The sequence below is a fragment of the Monodelphis domestica genome, chromosome 3 (assembly GCF_027887165.1).
Source record: "Monodelphis domestica isolate mMonDom1 chromosome 3, mMonDom1.pri, whole genome shotgun sequence".
Lineage (NCBI taxonomy): Eukaryota > Metazoa > Chordata > Mammalia > Didelphimorphia > Didelphidae > Monodelphis > Monodelphis domestica.
In genome coordinates, this window is record NC_077229.1 from 477,057,020 (window position 1) to 477,077,282 (window position 20,263).

Sequence of the window (20,263 nt, forward strand, 5' to 3'; positions counted from 1 at the left end):
TATCAATATCCCCCAAATTCTCAATAGCACAGTTAATTACAATAGCAAAGAAACACAGTATCATATTTCACATAAGTTGCTGTATGGCATTTTTAAAAGCCTATGAACTGATGGATATTTGTTACAATTTTTACAAATGTAGCAAATCTTTCAACCTTGGTGAACATATTTTTAAACAAAGTAAAACTTATTTTGGGTTTTGAACATCATCAAGAATTTTAGATATCATTCTGGTGGAAGTAAAGTGAGCTGAAGAGTTATAAATGAGAGATGCTCCCTTTTTTTGGAGGGAGGCTTCTAGGGGTACAATACCCTGGGATTAACTTCCCAGCTTCCATTCACATTTTTCTAAATGCGGGAATTGGGATTATAATTGCATTTCACTTCAGGTACTAAAATGGGCCTTACCTCGTGTTAGGGGCAGGCAAAATGACCAGAGATTGTTAAGAAAAATTCTACAAATCATGTCTAAAGAACCCTTAAAACCAACTTGAGATATTTAGCTCATTAAATTTTCCAAAGTTGTTATAGCAATTTTCTGATGGAGTCCATCTATCCTCTATGTGACAATTTACAAAGTCAAAGATAGAAAAGCTGTGGGCCTACTCAATAATGTTTGTTCAGTATAGTTATAAGGGAAAAGCAATAGAATTTAACAGTAGTTAAAACCCAGTACATTAAAATGATCCAATGTAACAGTATTCTGTATTCTGTATTGAATGCAGTGATATATGAACTTAAAATCACAAAGTTAAATCTTAAACAAAACAATCAGGAAAATGCAATAGAATACAGAGATTTTTATAAAACTTTGGAGTCTGAAAAACCTTAAAAATATAACCTTAAATCTCTTTAAAGTTCTTTGGGTTTTTATCCATTTAGATGCCTATTATTAGAAGGCAGAAGCTTGGTAAGCGGTAGGCGATGGGGGTTAAATGACCCGCCCAGGGCCACACTGCCAGGCAGTGTCTGAGGCCAGATTTCAAATAAGGACCTCTTGTCTCTAGGCTTGGCTCTCAAATCACTGAGCCCATGATTTGCCTCCCAATAGTGAGGGTGGATTTTAGGAATCTCAAATTTTGCCAAAGAATTGCAGGGAGTTGAATCTCTCCCCTGAACCTCAGGTGAGCTAAGTGAAAGAATCAATACAATCAAAAGATATCCTTTTAAAGTAGCTATGCTTTAAGTTGCCATTTGGAAAAGTCTCTTCCTTCTTTCCCTCTTTCCCCCTTACTGTGATCTCCTGCCCCTAGTCCACGTGGAGGCTAATTGTAGCCTAAAGAAAAAAAATCACCCCCATTTTTTACCAGCTGGTTTTTGATCCTGAAGAAATTGGGTCTTCTACCAGCAGCCGGGGTCAGGGGCGATGAGCGATCTGCTCAGAGGCCTGCTGGCGCCGAGGAGCAGGAGAGAGACCAGGAGCAGCAGTCGGAGCAGGAGTGACTTGAATCAAACAGGTCTGGATTGCAGGAGATCAAGAGGCTTTTCTGAAAATTCTTGGAGGAACTTGGCTTAAAAAAAATCTAGGCACTAGCTATTAAAAGCTGAACTTAGTAAAGATTTAGGAAAGTTAAGAAGATTGAGGGTATTTCATCACAACCAACGTGGTTTGCCAAAACTGTAATAGTTAGAATTAGTTTCTCTGCTAAAAGTACTATATTTTTAGAGGTTTATTAAAGATTAAGAAATAAAGAAAATACAAAATAAGAAAGCACGTGCAACCTACATCTTGCCTGCTAGATAGAGAACCACATGTGCCTAGAAGCAGAAGCTGAGAGAGAGAGAGCCAAAGTAGGCAGAGAGTCAGTTTAAATACCCATTTTGTTCTCGCCCCAAGTGAGCACCTCAGGTGAGATTTTAGGGAATTCTGGGAACTACCAAGGACTTCTGGGAATTGAAGTCCGGGGTTTAAATCTCCATTTTTACACTACATTGAACTGCTGATGTACACTAATGTAAGATGGCTGAGTTGAGGCAAAGTTCTTGAGTGCTTTGTGGAGTGCTTTGAAGAAATTAAGGTATTTCTTGAGGATAAGGATCTGGGAAACTTTCCTCAGCTCAATGATGATAAGTGGGTCAATACCCTGTTGTTTTTTACAGATTGCTCTGTTCATATTAATGAACTGAACTTAAAGTTACAAGGTTTTGGCAAAAGTATTGACATTATGTTTGGATACATAAAAGCTTTTGAAAGTAAACTTAAAATTTTCAAGCGAGATGTGGAAACTAAAACTTATAAGTATTTTCCTTGAGTAACAAAATATTTTAAGAAGGCCAGTGCAGCTATACAAAATGAAATGGAACCCTTGCATATAAAGTACCAGCATGTTTTAGACTCTTTACTTGACCAGTTCAGTGATAGATTTAACCAATTTAGAAGTCTAGAACAGACCATGAAAATAATTAAGTATCCTGATGTAGTAGTCTACAGTAGTTTGGAATTAAATGGTTTCCAATGGATGCAAATTGATGATTTGGAGATGCAACTTGCAGAATTTCAAGACAGCATCTGGGCTCAGGTGTTTGTTGACCTGAGGTCAAAGCTTGAGAATCTGGAAAGGTGCTGCTTGGAGAATCAAGAGGAGTGCCACTACAAATAGGAAATTTGGAGTGACTAGAACCAATTACCAGACACTTTTAGCACCCTGAAAAAATATAGCAATGGCTTTACTCACAATTTTTCCCTCTATGAACTTTTGTGAATCCTTATTCTCAGCGTTAATTAAAACCAACAAAAGAAATAGATTGACAGATGAAGTTAGTAGCCCTTGCTTGGGCTTGAAGTGTACAAGATACCAACCTTCAATTGAAGATTTAGCCAATGAAATTCAGCAACAAAAATGTCACTAATGTTTGTTAAAGAAGTTCACCTGTCCATCACTTTAGTTCACAGTACCTCACAAAAGTTAAATAATATCAAGACCAACAAAAGAAACTGACTGACAGATAAACAAAGAAGTCACTAGGTAAGTTAAATAATTAGTTTTTGGTTTATTAAATATAGTTATATATTACAATTATATATTTTTTGTTATTTAAACTATACATATTGCGAAATTATGTTTTTTTTCCCCTTGAAGTGACACACACCTGAGTTATGCTTGTTTTTTTGGTGAATTTTGACACACCAAGCTCAAAAGGTTGCTCATCATTGCCCTAACTTCTAGCTATGATTCCTTTCTTGTATTATAGCTTGTCAATATAGTTTGAATACTCCCATTTCCTTATAGTTTTGGTAATGTCAATCATCTTTCCCTGCCCCTGGATCTCCCAAATGGCATATAGTCCCCCCAAATTCTTTTGTTCTTTGGAGTTGTCAATCTAGTGCAGTTGGCTCTCCCAGGAGTCAGTGACTAGAGCAACCAGAGTCTCGAGTCTCGGGACTCTGCATGGGTGTGTAGCGTGCAGCTCTGTGTGGAAGCTTTGAGGAAAGCACTGGTTCCTTTTTTTTAAATTAATGAGTGGTTTTTCTAACTATTCAATAGTTCTGTGTTTTTTCCCAGTTAACACATCATAAGTAAATTATGGAGAGCAGCTAGGTGGCTCATTGGATAGAGAGCCAGGTCTGGAGACAGGAGGTTTCAATCTGGTCACAGATACTTCCTAGTTATGTGACCCTGGGCAAGTCACTTAATTGTAATTGCCTAGCCCTTACCACTGCCTTGGAACTGATATTCAGCATTGATTCTAAGACAGGATGGAAGATTAAAAAAAAAAAAAGCAAAGTAAGGCATCATGTTAAAATATACCGTCAGATCTATGGAGAGGGGAAGAGTTTATGACAAAATAAGAGATCGAGAGGATTATGGGAAATAAAACAGATAATTTTCATTACACAAAATTAAAAAGCTTTTGCACAAACAAAATTAATGCAACCAAAATTAGAAGAAAAACAGAAAACAGAAAAAAATTTACAGCCAATTTCTTGTATTAAGATCTCATTTTTCAAATATAAATTGAACAGAGCCACACTTGTAAAAATTAGAGCTATTATTCAATTAAGTGGTCAAATGATATGAACAGTTTTTGAAAAAAAAATCAGTTATCAATAGTGGAAAAATAATATGCAAAAAATAAACTATTAAAATATAAGGATAAAAAAGGCTTTTTAACTCTAAGGGATTCCAACTCCACCCAAATAAAATTCTCTGGTTCCTCAAGGAACTGCTTCTCCTGTTTCCACAGGCTACACTGATCCTTCTTGATCTAACTAACCCAAATTTTCACTATTCTACAATAAAGTAAATATTATTATCCTTATATGAAGTACATAACTCTTAAATTTGTCTCCAAGTTATGAAAATAGCAAAGCCTAGCTGGCTGAGCATCGGCAAGAATGAAGTTAAACTCAGAGTCTAAACCAAAGACCAGGTCTTTCTTTGGTCTTCTCAGATATAAAATCAATTTATGTAACAGCAATAGATAGTGTTTCCCAAGTTGGAAAAGGAAAATGATTTGGCTCCTTCAGGTTTTTCCTTCCTTTCCTTCTACCTCAGACAGTGAGGAGAGATAGAGAAAAGATGTCACTTGCTCCCACTACTCCAAGAGAGTCACTGCTACATGCTCAGAGTAACTGCCACAGAAAAACCATTAAAACCTTACACACATACTGTCAACCTTTGAAATTGACACTCTGTCTTAGATCTGCTTTAAATTCCAATTCTTTCTCAAGCTAGCTTCTCTCCTTCTTATCTCTAAACGAATATAACAAGACTCAATTTCTAATATCATTCTTCCTTAGAGCATATGATGAGATAAAAAATCTCTCCCATATGCTTGCTATTCTATATAATTTTAAAGCCATATCTAACCTTTTTATTATTTCCCTTAAAAATGTCTTAATCTAATGCTTATCATATCCTATTCTTATTGCTATACCTTATCTATGTTAACCTGAACTAGGGAGAAAATTTCAATGAAAACAAATAAGCAATGAAAACATACTTGTACAAATGCAAGTGCAAAACATACAATTACAGAAATTCAAAATGCAAAATACAAAATGCAAATGAAACAATAAAATACAGTTACAAGAAAACCAATTTATCTTATGTTTTACAAAAGACTAAAGCCTATTTAAAATAATAACTATGCAAAATTCATGCAAACTGAATCTTACAAATCCCATTTGAACAATTCAAATGAAACATTTTATTATGCAAAGACCTTATCCTAACACTAATACAGAAAACCAAACTAACTACATTAAAACTCAAAATCAACTTGCTAAACTAATAAAATCAAAACTTTGTAACAATTTACCTATATACACATCTATATAAATATACAGATCTGTAAAATTTCTATACTTATGTATGTTATATACAAATTATATTATAGACTATGCACATAGTATTTACAAACTATTTACATGTTGCCAGAGGAAAATAAACTTCCCTTCCTTAAGATAGTCTCAGAAAACCTTAAAGATTTTCTTTAGAATGATATATGTTTTCCTAGGAAAACATAAAGTCTTCCTGTGAGATAAGATCTTATTAATTTAATGTGTACAATAATTATTATTTTTCCAAGGTGATTTATCTGCATTTCTTTCTTTCCAGGAATACTCCTCACCTGGGTATGATGTTGCAGAGTTTGTGAGAAATGTGTCCTATATGTGTATATTATTTTATAGTGAATACTTCCCACATCTTTAAAATCATCTCCGCTGCTACTTTCGTCTATCTTTGTGCTGTTACTATGTAGTGTTTGTTTGCAACTATAGTGAAAGTGTATAATGTTAAAATGGTACAAAAATCTTACAGTTCATTTCCATAATCAGTACATGTTTCTCTTCTCTGTTGATTTTTTCTGCAATGTCTTTGTTACAGTTTGTTCTTTCTCCTGTCATCTTCTCTGTTTCTTCTATGTTGTCTTTTCCTTTGTCTCAATCTTGATCTCTGCATGCATTTTATTTTTCTTCTTGAATAATTTCTTCTTCTGATGTCTTTTTGACTGAAGCAATGTTTCCTGATATAATCTCTTCTGCTGCTATTGCTTTTTTCACATGCGAGCAATGCAGCCACAATTCTTTTTCTAATACACAAACAGCTTAAGGTGTTGTCAAAATAATATAGAAAGGCCCTACCCACAATGGCTGTGTTGTGCTAGTTCTATTAAAGTTTTTGATGTAAACTGAATCCCTTGGTTGTATCATATAGAGTGCATAATCTAATGGGCCCCTTGAGTTAAAATTCCCATTCCCTGTAATTCTCTAATCCTGTTTTATAACCCTGTGATATATTCAGCAAGTGCAAGATCTCCTTGCTATCTTAAAACTTTTTGCCTGCAATGGTGAATATCCAAATAATATTTCATATAGTGAGATATGCACATCTCCTCTTGGTTTAGTGTGCAGATAGAATAGTGCTACAAGCAAAATCTCTAGCCACTTCAAATGAGTTTCCATGCATAATTTCCGAACCATACTTTTGACTTCTCTGTTTAGTCTCTCTACCTGACCAGAACTTTGTGGGTGATATGAGACATGAAATTTTGGCACAATACCCAGGTTCTCATAAACTTGTTTTAGAACCAAATCTGTAAAATGGCTCCCTTTGTCAAAATCTACTCTTAGTGGTATACCAAATCTTGGAATGATCTCTTTCAACAGGATTTTGGCTACAAAGATTGATGTAAGAAATTTTTAGAAAAAAATAATAAAATACAAGGTAATTTTAAGAACTCACTTTACTTTTCTTCTATGCCCATCTTTGTCTAGAAGTATTCCTGAATCTTACCTTTTCAGCTCTACTGTGCCTCTTGGAGTACTCTCACAACCCTTCTATTACTCTTCATGCCTTTTAGGTTTGTTTATTTTTGTATTTTTACATTTTTACAAAAAAAAATTGTATTTTTAATCAGTTCTGGGATTTCATTGTCATTGGTAACTCCTAGAGAGGACACTTCCCTTACCAATGCAGGTTGAAGGTGGTTCTGCTATAGATCTCTTAGAAAATTTCCTGGGACACTGAGAAGTTGATTCAGATGACCAATATGTTCCATTGGTTGAACCTGAACTCAGATTTTCCTGATTCCAAGGTCTGTCCTTGAACTCTTATTATGTTTGTTTCTTTGTTTCCTGTTTCATCACCAAATTTAGTGCCCCTTCTACTATGGTTCCCAATGTAATTACTAATTTTAGCTCTTAAAAGTTAGTTAAGTTGTAACTCTTTACTAAAATCCTATACAAATCTTATTATTATTTGAAAGGAACCTTGTTTTTTTGTAGGATATGCCAATGGAAGTCAAGCTCTAATAGGTAGTAGTTGTAGTAATAATAATAATAATAATAGCAGCAGTTATTCATATAGTGCTTTAAGGCTTATAAATCACTTTATAAATATTATTTCATTTGAGCCTCACAACAATCCTGAGAGATAAGTGCTAGGAATATTCCCACTTTTGTGAATTTTAGATTTACTCCACCCTGCTTAGTCTTTAGAATTTTAGCAATAAGGAATGTATACACCCCCATTTAAGGATTAAGTGTAGGGGAGGAAGGTCTATGACCCACATGTGCTAGTAAGTGACAAATCAGAAACAACTGTCTGAATCCCTGGGCCATCCAATGCCAAGTTTAAGCCACCATTGGCACATGTAAGACACAGGAAGTGATGTAAATAACTGCCTTTATATTTCCTGTAAGAGGGTCTTGGTGGAAGAACTTGACTGTGGAGGAGCTGGAGCGTGAGACCTCAGACTGCTTCCCTTAGACTCTCACATGGTGAGTGCAAGGCTTACTCCTCTTTCCTTAGCTTTTCTGAAGGCACAAGCCTCTGAGGAGGCCCCTGACCTTGGAGGAGGTCTCGTGGTTGGAAGTCGACCTAGATTTGACCTTTGACTGGGGCCTATGAACTCCTGCCTGATAGCTCTCTCTTTTTCCTCTTTATTTCTTCCTTAATATCTTCACTCTATTGTAAATAAACCACCATAAATTTCCATTTTGACTTGAGTATTTCATTGGGATTTAGAATTTAAATCCCTGGTGACCAATTAAAAATATATTCAGTCCGACCATAAGTTTTACCCCTAACACTTTACAGATGAGGAAACTGAGGTAAACATATGCTTAGTGGCCTGCCCAGGGTCACACTACTAGTAAATATCTGAGGCTAGATTTGAACTCATGCTTTACTGATTCTACGTTTACTGGGTCACCTACTTTCTTTTAGGCCCTAGTAATCTGAAGTTTTAAGTAAGAATTTGGCTATTTGGCATTTAGATCTTTAATTTATTATCTGTTCATGGATAGATAGATACATACATAGATACATAGATAGATAGATAGGTAGGTAGGTAGGGAAAGATTTACAGTGGCTTTACAATGGACACATTCAAGTTGATTAACATTTTCAAGAAATTGGAGAATAGCTTTACAGTGGGTACATTCAAGCACTTTAACACTGTAAAGAAATGATCAGGAAGTTCAAGACAGATACAAAGAAAAGAGTTTGGGGACTGGATTATCTGGGAGGTGCTTCTATGAGGATCAGCCCAGCCATTGGTCTGGACCTCCAGGAAGAAGCTTCAGATACAATAGGAGATATTTCTAAGAAAAAAGGGTACTCAAGATTGATACTTAAGATTTGTTGATGGGTACTTCAGGGTCTAAGAACAGTCTAACCTGGGACTCCTGCCTCAGGCAAATTCCCAAGCAAACTCCAAAACACCCAATCCAAATTTGTCCTGCTAGGTATTTATAACTGAATAACTTGAGAATGATACTAATTTCTTATTCCACATAATGCAGACTGAGAAGAGGGTAAGGGTAGAAAACATGTCATTTAAATTGGTGGAGTATGTGGCCACAGGGATAAAATTGTTTCCTTTATACTAGGATCATAGATTTTGAGTTGGACAGAGCTAATTTTGGATCAGGCAATTCGATCTCTTCTTTTTATAGATGAGTAAACTGAGGCCCAGAGAGACGTCCTCTCTCAAAAGTGATTTGCTCAAAATTGCACAGGTAATGAGTAGCAATGTTAGGATTGAAACCTCATGTTTTATTTAAAACAATTTTTTTAAACCTTTACTTTCTGTTTTAGTAACTGTCAACCTTGAAAGACACAGAACCACCAAATTAGTTAGAAAAAACAAATCTTTAATCAGAACAAGGAAGATAATGCACTATTGGCCACTACCCAGAGTCATGTGCAAAATACCATGCAAAGACAAAGCTCTGGGACTCTGGGAAAACTGTCTCCCAGAAAATACACCTCAAAGGGGGATTTTCCAATGAGCTGAAGAACTTGGGGTCTTATATATACCTTTTGGGGAATAAAGGACAGGAAGGTCAATTGGCTTTCATGGAGACCAGGGAAGGAGGATTCCAGCCAGGGTCTGGACTACCTGGGAGAAGCCTGGAAAAATAAGAAGAAACTTTCAAGATAAAAGAGTATTTAAGGTTTGATTATATCTATTAATTCTATATAGGCTGAGATCATTGGGTACCTTAAGGTTTATTCAGGCTAAGACAAAGGTCAGTCTGGGAGTTCTCCAAAGGCAAGTTCCCAAGGGACAAAGACAAATTTGGGGGTTCCATAAAACAAAGTCCTCATGACAATTCTAAGACAGGAAGATACGGGTTAGACAAATGGAGTTAAGTGACTTATTCAGAGTAACACAGCTAGGAAGTGTGAGGCAAGATTTGAATTCAGGTTCCCCTGCCTCTAGACCTGGTGCTCTATCCACTGTGTCACCCCAGCTGCCCCAAACCCATTTCTTCTTGATTCTAAATTCTGGCTTTTCTATTTTTTCATGTTGACTCTGAGCTAGAAATGTTTTATGGCTACCTGTAAAAAAATTGCCATTCTAATGTGTCATTTTCTTCTTTAAAACTGCCCTGGGCAACAGACTCTTATAAATTGGCTAGACTCCCTAGTATAGCTCAGAGAGGCATTATAAATTCAGTCTAAGCAATCTTAATCCCCTATGCATTCATTACACACCAACCTCTAACCTCAGGGATTTAGGGATCATTGTGGGGCTCCTGGGGAAGGCAATCATTACTTCTTCCAAAGTTTTAAACTATTGCCATATTTTAGGCCATGAACATATATAACATTTCCTATATGTCTGAATGAAGAGCTCTGATTTCAGGATTGGTAATCTCGAGTTTAGCGGTTGTTTGCAGTCAATAGTCTGACCAACCAACCAAAACATCAATAGCAATAGGGGCAATGCTTCAAAATGGTCCCATGTCGAGTCTGAAATGTAATAAACAAGGGCATTTTTCAAAAACATTCCCATTGAGAGTACTTAATATAAAGAGACAAACCACAATATGACCTAAATATTTCTCTATTCTAAACAAAATAAGACTTGATAAAGGCTATTGTTGAACTGTGTGAAAGAAATCATTGGATTCTACTAGTTTCCATCCTTCTCTGTGACCCAGCTCTAGCTCCCCATCATCACTACTCCCTGTTGCTTGGAACCCCAAACAAAAAGGGGACAAGATTTCTATGCTGACTGAAGGGGACAGTCATGACCATGTCTTGTATTTGCTTATCCTAGGACAGGAAAGGATAAGAAGGAGCAGGTGGGGAGGTGATAATTGGCTTCCCCAGCACTCCCAATAGGACATTAAAGATTTGTCAACAAAAGGGAGGGTTGAAGGGGAAAGCAGGAGGCTGAGCTAACAGCTCCATGGTGCTACCATCTACCACACAGCTGGTCCCAGCTTGGAGCTTTGGTAGCTCAGGTGGCCATGACTTCCTTGGAGACCCTCCTGGAACTTCTTTGACCCCATTTAAAGGAACACTGAACTAAAAGGATTCTTTCCATGTAAAGGGCAACAAAGTTTACAGAGCCCTGGGTAGAGTTGTTTCACAGCAGTGTCTGTCTAGAAGCATTTGATCCACGATTAACCACGTCCACCACCAAACCCTGAAAACAACCAGGTGGCCTCAGTTCCTTGGGTGTGTGAATACTTTTGTTATAAACCCTCCACCCCTTTAGGACCACTGAGACTCAATTAAAAGCCAGAAGCTGTAAAGTTTAGCTAGAGAGAGAATGCTGAGACATGAATCAATCAAGATCCCTGAAGGCTCTTTGTAGTATTTAGGGGACAGCTTTCCTATTGCTCCGTGACTAAGCTGCATACTTGAAAACAATATTGAAAGCTGATTTCTTTGAGGATAGGGTCAATTTTTACTGCCTCAAATTGTGTCTAGTACACCATGGCTGTCTCAAATAGGCTATATTCAATTCCTTGTGAAAGCATCCAACCCAAACCTTAGCAATGTTATTTGTTGGCTGGTTTTATGTTGGAATACACTTTATTTGGTCAATTTGTCCAGGCTCTCTTTAGGACCTGGAAAAAAAATCAGATCTATTTTTAGCAATTGGCTTTATTCCTTTAGCATTATCTAATTTACTGCCTTGAGTTGCTCCACATGTGGAAATGGTATCTCTGTAGTAAGACTGTAACCCCTTTGAAGGGAAGGAGCAAGCTTTCTGACCTGGTAGAGTCTAGTCTACTCTCTCTGTCTCTGTCTCTGTTTCTGTCCACCTTTCACAACCAATTGTGTGATCTCGAACAAGTCCCTTCATCTATCTGGGCCTCTTCTGTAAAATGAGGGAGTTGGAATACTAAAGAGGAGCTCTTAACTGTGAATACATTCCAGAGGGTGCATGAATTTGGAACTTTTGATGTTCTGAAAAACATAATTGATTTCCTTTGTAATCCAATGTATTTCTTTTTATGCATATTAAAACATGAATATGGAAAACATCATACATGGTAACAGGAATATTGTGGGATGATCAAATATGACAGACTTAACCACTCTCAGCAATACAATGTCCCAGGACAATTCTGAGGGACTTTTGACAAAGACTGCTATCCACTGCCTGCCTGGGGAAGAACTGGAGGAGTCAGAAGGCAGATGAGAGAACACAATTTTTCACTTGTTTATTTGAGTTTATGTTTTGGGGTTTTGGTTTTATAAGATAAGTCACTTACAAAAGTGAATAATATGGAAATGTTTTGCATAATACATATAGAACCCAGACTGAATTGCTTGTCAGCTCCAGGAGGGGGGGAAGGAAGAATGGAGGATGACAATGGGGATCATATAACATCAGAAATTTGTGTGGAATTATGTGGAAATTTGTTATTACATGTAATTGGTAAAAAATAAAGTAACATGAAAAATAAAATAAAAGCACTATTATGAGAACTCCCTTAATATAATTTTTTCTTTATTCTTTATTACTGGGTCTTTTTGTAATTTTTTTCTACTTGTAGTCCATAAGTACTCTATTCAATGTGCTAGAGGCCTTACTCTGATTCTTTTAATATATCAGAGGTACTGGTATTTTCCTTGGCTGCTCAATTTGTTATCTATGCTTCAGCAATCCAACTTAACAAATACCCACAGGGTACCTATTGCTAGGTGGCATAGTGGAGAGACTACTGGATCTAGAGTCAGGAAGACCAGATTACTGCTTTAGTCACTTACTAGTGGTGTGACTTCAGGAAAGTTACTTAACCTCTCTCTGCCTCAGTTTCTTCATCTGCAAAATGGGGATAATACTAGCATCTCTCTCACAAGGCGTTTGTGAAGATCAAATAAGATAACATATACAAAGCATTTTATAAATCTTAATGCTATTATGTGACTCATTATTATTTTATTTATATAATTATTGATTATAAATTATGTAGAATATATTATAACTAAATATGTAAGATAAAATTATATCTATAAATTATGAATAAAAATAAAATATTTATATAATAATATTATTATTAGGTACCAGGTACTGTGCTGCCTGCCCTTAAGAGCTGATATTCTACTGGGAGATAGCAACATGTACACAAATGTAAATGCAAAACATATACCACATAAATACACAATAATTTTTCAGGGACTTGGGGCAAAGATAACAATGGGGAAAATAAGAAGAAGGCCTCTTGAAGTAGGTGTCAGTCACTTGAGCTGAGCACAGTTGAGGGGGCATCAACATGAAGCAGATGTCCCCTAGTAGGAGGGAAGAATGTGTGTGTGGGGGTGTAGAGACTGTGAGCCATGTCCTGGGCTTCTTCAGCAAGGAAGAATGTTCACTCCATGACCAGCTCGTCTCTTTTTCTAATCATACACAGTATTTTCACACCTGCAAATCATCACTGGTTTCAGCCTACTTATTACACTCACCATCATCTTATTACTGCTTTTAGGTTATCTGCAGCATTGATACTTCTGAAGTCATGATGTTCTATTATTTGCAGCCTGTGAAGATTGGATTTGGCTCTCCCTTGATTGTAACAATAAAGGTTGTTAGCTCTTCCTTTATTGTGAAGATTAAATTGCAAATCCCATCTATTTTTAGATTCTAATCCCCAAAATTTAAACCTAGTATTTAAAGTAGATCTACCCATTTTAACCACAAAAAGGTATGAACTAACTACAAAAAGGTGTGAACTAATCACAAAAAGGTATGAACACCCATTTTATACATTGAGTGGGAGGTCTGTGACCCATGTGTGGGCACGTGGCCACAAGTAAGCAATCCTGGAGAGGAGCATCTGCTGTGATTGGTAGACTTAAAAATTGGGGGAGTTGACACAAGAGAAAAAGGTTTTTAAATAGTGGAAACAGAGACTTGGATTTGGACTGGAAGAGACCCACTTGGGCTTGGAGTGAAGAAGAGTCACTTGGAGCAGGAGGGGAGACAGATACTTGAGGAGAGACTGGAAGACAGATACTCAGACTTGGAGTGAAGATACTTGGCTGTGGAATGGGACCCCTGGAGGAGCTCATGCAGGAGATCTCAGACTGCTTTCCTTTTAGATGGTCACCATGGTGAGTGAAAAGACTGACTTCCTTGCTCTTTCTGGAGGTGTGAACCTCCGAGAAAGGCCCATCATCTTGCGACTTCTTTCCCCTGACTGGTGCCTTAGAATTTCTAACTGGTTCAGAGAAAGCTGGAGTTGTCTCTCTTTCTCTTTTAATATCTTCCCTCTGTTGTAAAAATAAACTACCATAAATTTCATTCATTTACTTGAGTAATTCATTTTGGGATTTAGAAATTAAATCCCTAGCAACCACAAATTAAATAATTCAGTCTCAACCATATACAATTTTACAAGCCACAGAACACACTGACAGAATCTTAGTGTTTCACACCACCCATTTCTTCCATCTTTTTCACATTATCTCAATTTTCTGTTCAAAATTTTCCATAGCTCCCACCTACAGGATCATTTTGGGGGGCTTCTCTACAACCTAGAGCCAAATATACCTTTCTAGTCTTATATAACTACTAGTCTCCTATCTAACCAAACTGGACTAACTACTTCTCCCTTGAAATAATAACCTGTACTTTCCTCTTCCCATTTCTAGAATTCTTTCCCTTCCCTATTTAAAGCTTATGTTGAAGACACAGATCAAATCCTACCTCCTCTTGAAAGCCTTCCCAGGGAGCCTCTCTCCTCTGATACTTATTTACTGCCCCGCATTTTTAGTTACATTTTTATATGCATTCTTATCTCCACAATTAGATTGCAAAATCTTTTGATGTAGGACCTGTTCCCTACACAGTATCTTGCACCTATTAAAAAGGCATTTATTTACTACTTTGGAACTTTTATGGGGAAGAAACTTTCCCTAGAAGGACTGAGAAACTAAAACAGCATCAATAAAAATAATATGGTTCAGTGGATTGAGAGCCAGACCCAGACACAGGAGGTCCTGGGTTCAAATCTAGCCTCAGACACTTCTTAGCGGTATGTCTTTGGACAAGTTAGTTTACCCCAATTGCCTAGTCCTTTTTGCTCTTCTGCCTTGGAACCAATACCAGTATAGATTCTTAGACAGAAGATGAGTTGTTGTTTGTTTTTAAAGGAAATATATGCAAAAAAGAAATTGCGGTAATACTATGTTGAAATTCAAAAAGTTCTGATAGAACTCATAAAGAAGAAAAAATGACTATTCTACTACTATATAAAATTTGAATGTTGTAGACAATTAATTTTCTATAGGAAGAGTCATTTCTTAAAGGCTTCTCACAACCAAAACATTATATTAGGTTTATGTTGGTGAACTTATGGCATGTGTGTTGGAGGGGGACTGCTCCTCTGCCCCTCTCTATGAACACCTGAGGACATTCCTCACTCTCCGCCCCCTGCCCTCTACTCAGCATCCCAAAGGGAGCACGCTTCCTCTCTCCCATCTGTGGTAAGGGGAGGCTCAAATGTAACTTGAGGGTACAGTTTGGGCATTCAGTTTCTAAAAGGTTCACCATCACTGTACTAAATCTTGAGGATGTTCAAAGATTAAAAAATGGCAGTCCTCATCTTCAACTCAGGAGTTTACATTTGTGAAAGGGAATTTCTTTATCTTAATTTAATCAAATACTTTGGGGGTACTCCACCCTTTTAATTAAGTCAGGAACTTGTGAATTCTTTTGATAAGAGTTCATACCCTCAGAGATTGGGAGGTGGATCCTACAGACACTGCTCCCTGAGCAGTGTTAGGCAATTTGGAAGCTGTGATTGGTTACCCTGAAGCAGGAGAGAGACAGGAAATGACATGGAAAAAGGAAAAGGTGAGATGGAAAAGAACATTCATTCATTCTTGACAAGGAGGATTCTGAATGATTTTGTGCTGGATGTGCTTTCTGAGTAGATGACTGGAACTGAAGGAAGCACCAGTGAGACCTATATTGAAGAGGTTATCTGACTTCCTTGTGAAGATTAGGACCTGAGGGAGCTTTTGTCGTAGTTGAGCTGAATTTCTTCAGATTGGCAATTATAGGGTATTTAGCTAGGAAATATTTTCTACTTCCCTCTTATGTTTATAATAAATTATTAAGAGCTACTTTTTTTACTTAAGAAGTGAATTATTTTTATAAATGGCAAACACAATCTTACTTTTATAACTCTCACATTTAGTCAAACCTAATTTTAAATATCACACATTCTATAGTAGCAATGATTCACAAAATCACTTTTCAGAGGGACTATGAGGTTAAGATCATTTTCATAATAATACTGTTTTAATTTCTAATATGGAAAATAGCAACATATGTAACCCATAAAAATCAAAGCTATTGGAGATCCTCAATATTTTTTAAAAACCCTTCTATTCTAGCTTAGAGTTGATACTAAGAATCGGTTCCAAGGCAGAAGAGCAGAAAAGGTTAGGCAGTTGGGGTTAAGGGACCTGGCCAGGGTCATACAAAGCTAGAAAGTATCTAAGGCCAGATTTTGAATACAGGTCCTTCCAATTCCAGGCTTGGCTTTCTATCCACTGAGCCACCTAGCTGCCCTCATTCCCCATTCCTAAATAGTGTTAAGGGGGTACTGAACCCAAAGAGTTTGAGAATTGATGTACTACAGTGATAAAATATAATGAATGAGAAAGCATTGATGAAGTTCTTACTATGCGCAAAGCACTCTATGCTAAGTGTAAGGAATACAAAAAGAAAAAACAGACTGTCCTTATTCTTAAGGATATCACATTCTGAGAAGGGGAGAAAACACACATAGGGGCCAGGGTACTAAGGGGATGTCAAAGTAGATGGTAATGAATCTTTAATGTGATGTCCATGCATAAGCCAAAGATAGACACCAAAGAAAGGTGCTACCTAAACCAAAAGTCCGCAGCTTAGACCATGTGATAAGAGCTTTCAGCAAGGGTGTTTCTTAAACATGAATAGGTAGAGGAGGCAGCTGGGTGGTTTAGTGGATGGGAGGTCCTGGGTTCAAATCTGACCTCAAACCCTTCCTAGCTATCTGATACTGGGCAAGTCCCTAACCCCCCATCATCTATCCTTTACAGAATCTCTTCTGCCTTGGAACCACTACACAGTACTGATTCTAAGATGGAAGGTAATGGCTATATCCCCTCCCCCCATCATAAATAGGTACAGGGGCTTAGTTGATAAAGACCCAGGTCTGGAGATGGGAGATCCTGAGTTCAAATCTGGCCTCAGACACTTCTTAGCTGTGTGACCCCAGGCAAGCCTCAATCTCCTTTGCCTAGCCCCAATTCTCTCCTGCCTTGGAACCTACACTTTGTATTGATTCTAAGACAGAACATAAGGGTTAAAAAATCCCCAGAATTCATTGATTACCTTCTTCATAGGTAGGTGGAGGGGTAGGAGAAAAGGAGAAAATTTGAAACAAAAAAAAATCATTAACTGAATGTTAAACATAAATAATACAATATTTTATAAGAATATAATCTATGATAATATGAAATATAAATATGAAGTCAACAAGTATTCATTAAACACCCACTATTTCTTGAGATCTATGCTAGGTGCTAGGGAAACAGGTGAATAAAATAATTTGATTCTTATGGAGCTAAATCCAAAGACTGAAAGGTAACTTGCTGCTAGTTTGCATAATATATGTATTTATTTTTAGCCATCTGAATTTTTACCTAGGATCGTGTTTATGCCTCACCAAAGTGAGGTTTCTCTCTAGAATGCACAGTGCCCCTTAGGGTCCCACATTATTTTGTCTCTTGGCTAGGAATGGGAGCAAAGTTTTTGTAGGCTAAAGCCTAGCTACTCTGGTTTCCTGTTGATAACAGAGAAAATGAAGGGTCCTAAACCAAGGCTCTGCCAGCAAACTCAGATAAATAAAATGTTTCCTACATTTCAGAGACCAACTTGTATAGCTCATTGTCTTTCTACAAATAGTTACATTGTGCCAAGGATTCAACTACAGCAAATACAGCAAGGCATGGCCAGCCCAGCTGAATCATCTAAGCAAGGGAAAGCAAATGGCCCATGTTCAAGATCTCAGCCCTCACTTCCCATTCATTAAGTCACAGATGACAGAAGTATTTGGACCCCAACCATGCATTTAGCAAATAACCCCATGTCAGGGCTACCAACTACCATTGCTTCCCTGGTTAGCTTAAACCTGTAGGGCAGGTAAGTGTAGGCTTCAACCCTTAATAAAACAAACCCCCAAACACCCCACCCCAAAACATCAAGCCTCTCTCCACCTTTGCCTCCTTTGTATTTAATTTAAAACTGATTCATCACAGGGTTCCTCACCTTGAAACCAATGGCCCCATAGATCTTTAAGACTATCAGCACTGGGTTTATATTTAAAATATCTTTCATCCATGGAACTGCAAGTGCTTTCCAAGCAATAATTAATCTTTAGGTTTGTCCAGTGAGGTAGGCATTATTTTTATTTTTAGAAGAGGGATAGGTTAAGTAGACTGGACAGAGCTATAAAGCATTCCATGGATGGAGCCCCAATCCAAAGCTCACTCCTCCCAGTGTATTGCTTCATCAGATACACACATGGTTGGAACTGAAATTCTGCATGACCAGACTTAAAACACACCTGAAACACCATATAAATCTAGTAGAGAACAACATAAGCAATTCACAGTTTACTCATTTAAGAAGTTTACTACATTATAAATTCCTGCTCTCCAGCTTCAACTGGTCTATCATCCAAAAAGGCAGTATCTTTCTCTAAGTGACTCCCTGGCTTACTTATTCCCCAATGACACCATTCTAAACCTTTTATTTTCTCCTCACATTTCCCAGAGGAGGATCCCACCTCTTTACTGAGAAATTGAGATGATTCAGTGTGAACTTTTTCTCTTCTCCCCTTCATCTCAAATGCAAGACACTATACCCAACTCTCCCCTACTTTCTTCTAATCTCTCTCTGTTTTAAAAACAACAACAAACACATCTTACCTTCTTCTTAGAATGGGTACTAAGTATTAGTTCCAAGGCAGAAGAGTGATAAAATTGGGAATATGTGACTTTCCCAGGGGTACATAGTTAGGAAATGTCTGAGGCCGCATACAAATGTCTCCAGAACTGGCTCTCTACCTACTGAACCATCTACCTGCCTTTTCCCAGAGCCTTTAATGAAGTCGCCCTTCTCCCAACCAAGGCCAAACCCTCTACTGCCCTTGATCACATCTTGTGAACTGATTAGATCTTATCTAGCATTTTGCAAACTCAAATCACTCCCAGTCTAATCTTATTTCTCCCTATCTGCTAAGATCTTTCTCTGGCAGCAAAAACATTCGCACCTCTTCCATCATTAAATAACGTTTTCTACACCTTTCTATTCCCTCAAAGATTGAGGTAATTGTCCAAAATTTCTTCAGCCAAACTCCTAGAATATGGTTATTTAGTTGGCCCATGTCTTCTCCTCTCATATTCATTTCTTAACCCTTTGTAGTCTGGCTTCTAAACTTATCAGTTAACTAAAGACGCTCTCTCCAAATTCACCAAAGATCTAACTGCCAAATCTGGTGATCTTTTCCCCAACTGTAGTACTTAGTACATAGTAGGTAGTTAATAGATCCTACTACAGTTGAGGAAACTGAGGTAGAGATTAAAGGACTCACCCTGGGTCATAAAGCTAGTATCTGTGGATGGATTTGAACTTAAACTTGTCTTCCTTACTCCAGGTCCAGAACTTTATTCACTGCACCACCAAGCTGCTATATGGATTTAATTACTGTCTCAATGTAGATCTATGTAATTCAGCCACAGTCTCTCTGGAGTCTCAGGACCACATTACCCACTACTTACTGGCCATTTCAAACTGGAAGTCCTCAGAGATTTTTCAAACTCAACATAAAAAATGAACTCATTATTTTTTTATCTGAAATATATTTCTTTCCCAAATTTCTGTCAAAGGCACCAGAATTCTTCCAATCTCCTCAGTCAGTTCAGCATTATTCTCAGTTCTTTACTTTCCTTCATTTCATATGTCCAATCAATTTCCATATCTTGCTATTTTTTCTTTAACATCTTTGACCTGATTCCTTTTTCCTATTTATACAGCCACCACCCTTGGTTCAGGACCTCAATTCTTGCTTTGATTATTACAATAACTTCCTAATTGATCACCCTCCACACTGCTGTCAAGTCATTTTTCTCAAGTGTCACCCCATTCAAACTCCAGTGACACTCTATTATTGACTCTAGGATAAAAAATGACCCCTCTTTTTTATCTTTTAAAGCCCTTCAACAACCAGATTTCAATCTAGCCACACTGCATTTTTGCCAATCACTTCCCTTTCTCCATTGCTGGTTAGTCAAACTGACTTTCTCTCTCTCCATTACAAATGACATTCTCATCTCTTGGCTCTTTGCCTTTGCACTAGTCATCCCCCATACTTAACAATGCACTTCTCACTTCTACTACATAGAATCCTCTTCTTCCTTCAAGATACACTTCAAGCATAACTTTCTATGAGAGACTTTTCCTGATTCCTAACCTACTAATGCTCTCCTTCGAGCAAAACTACTTTGTA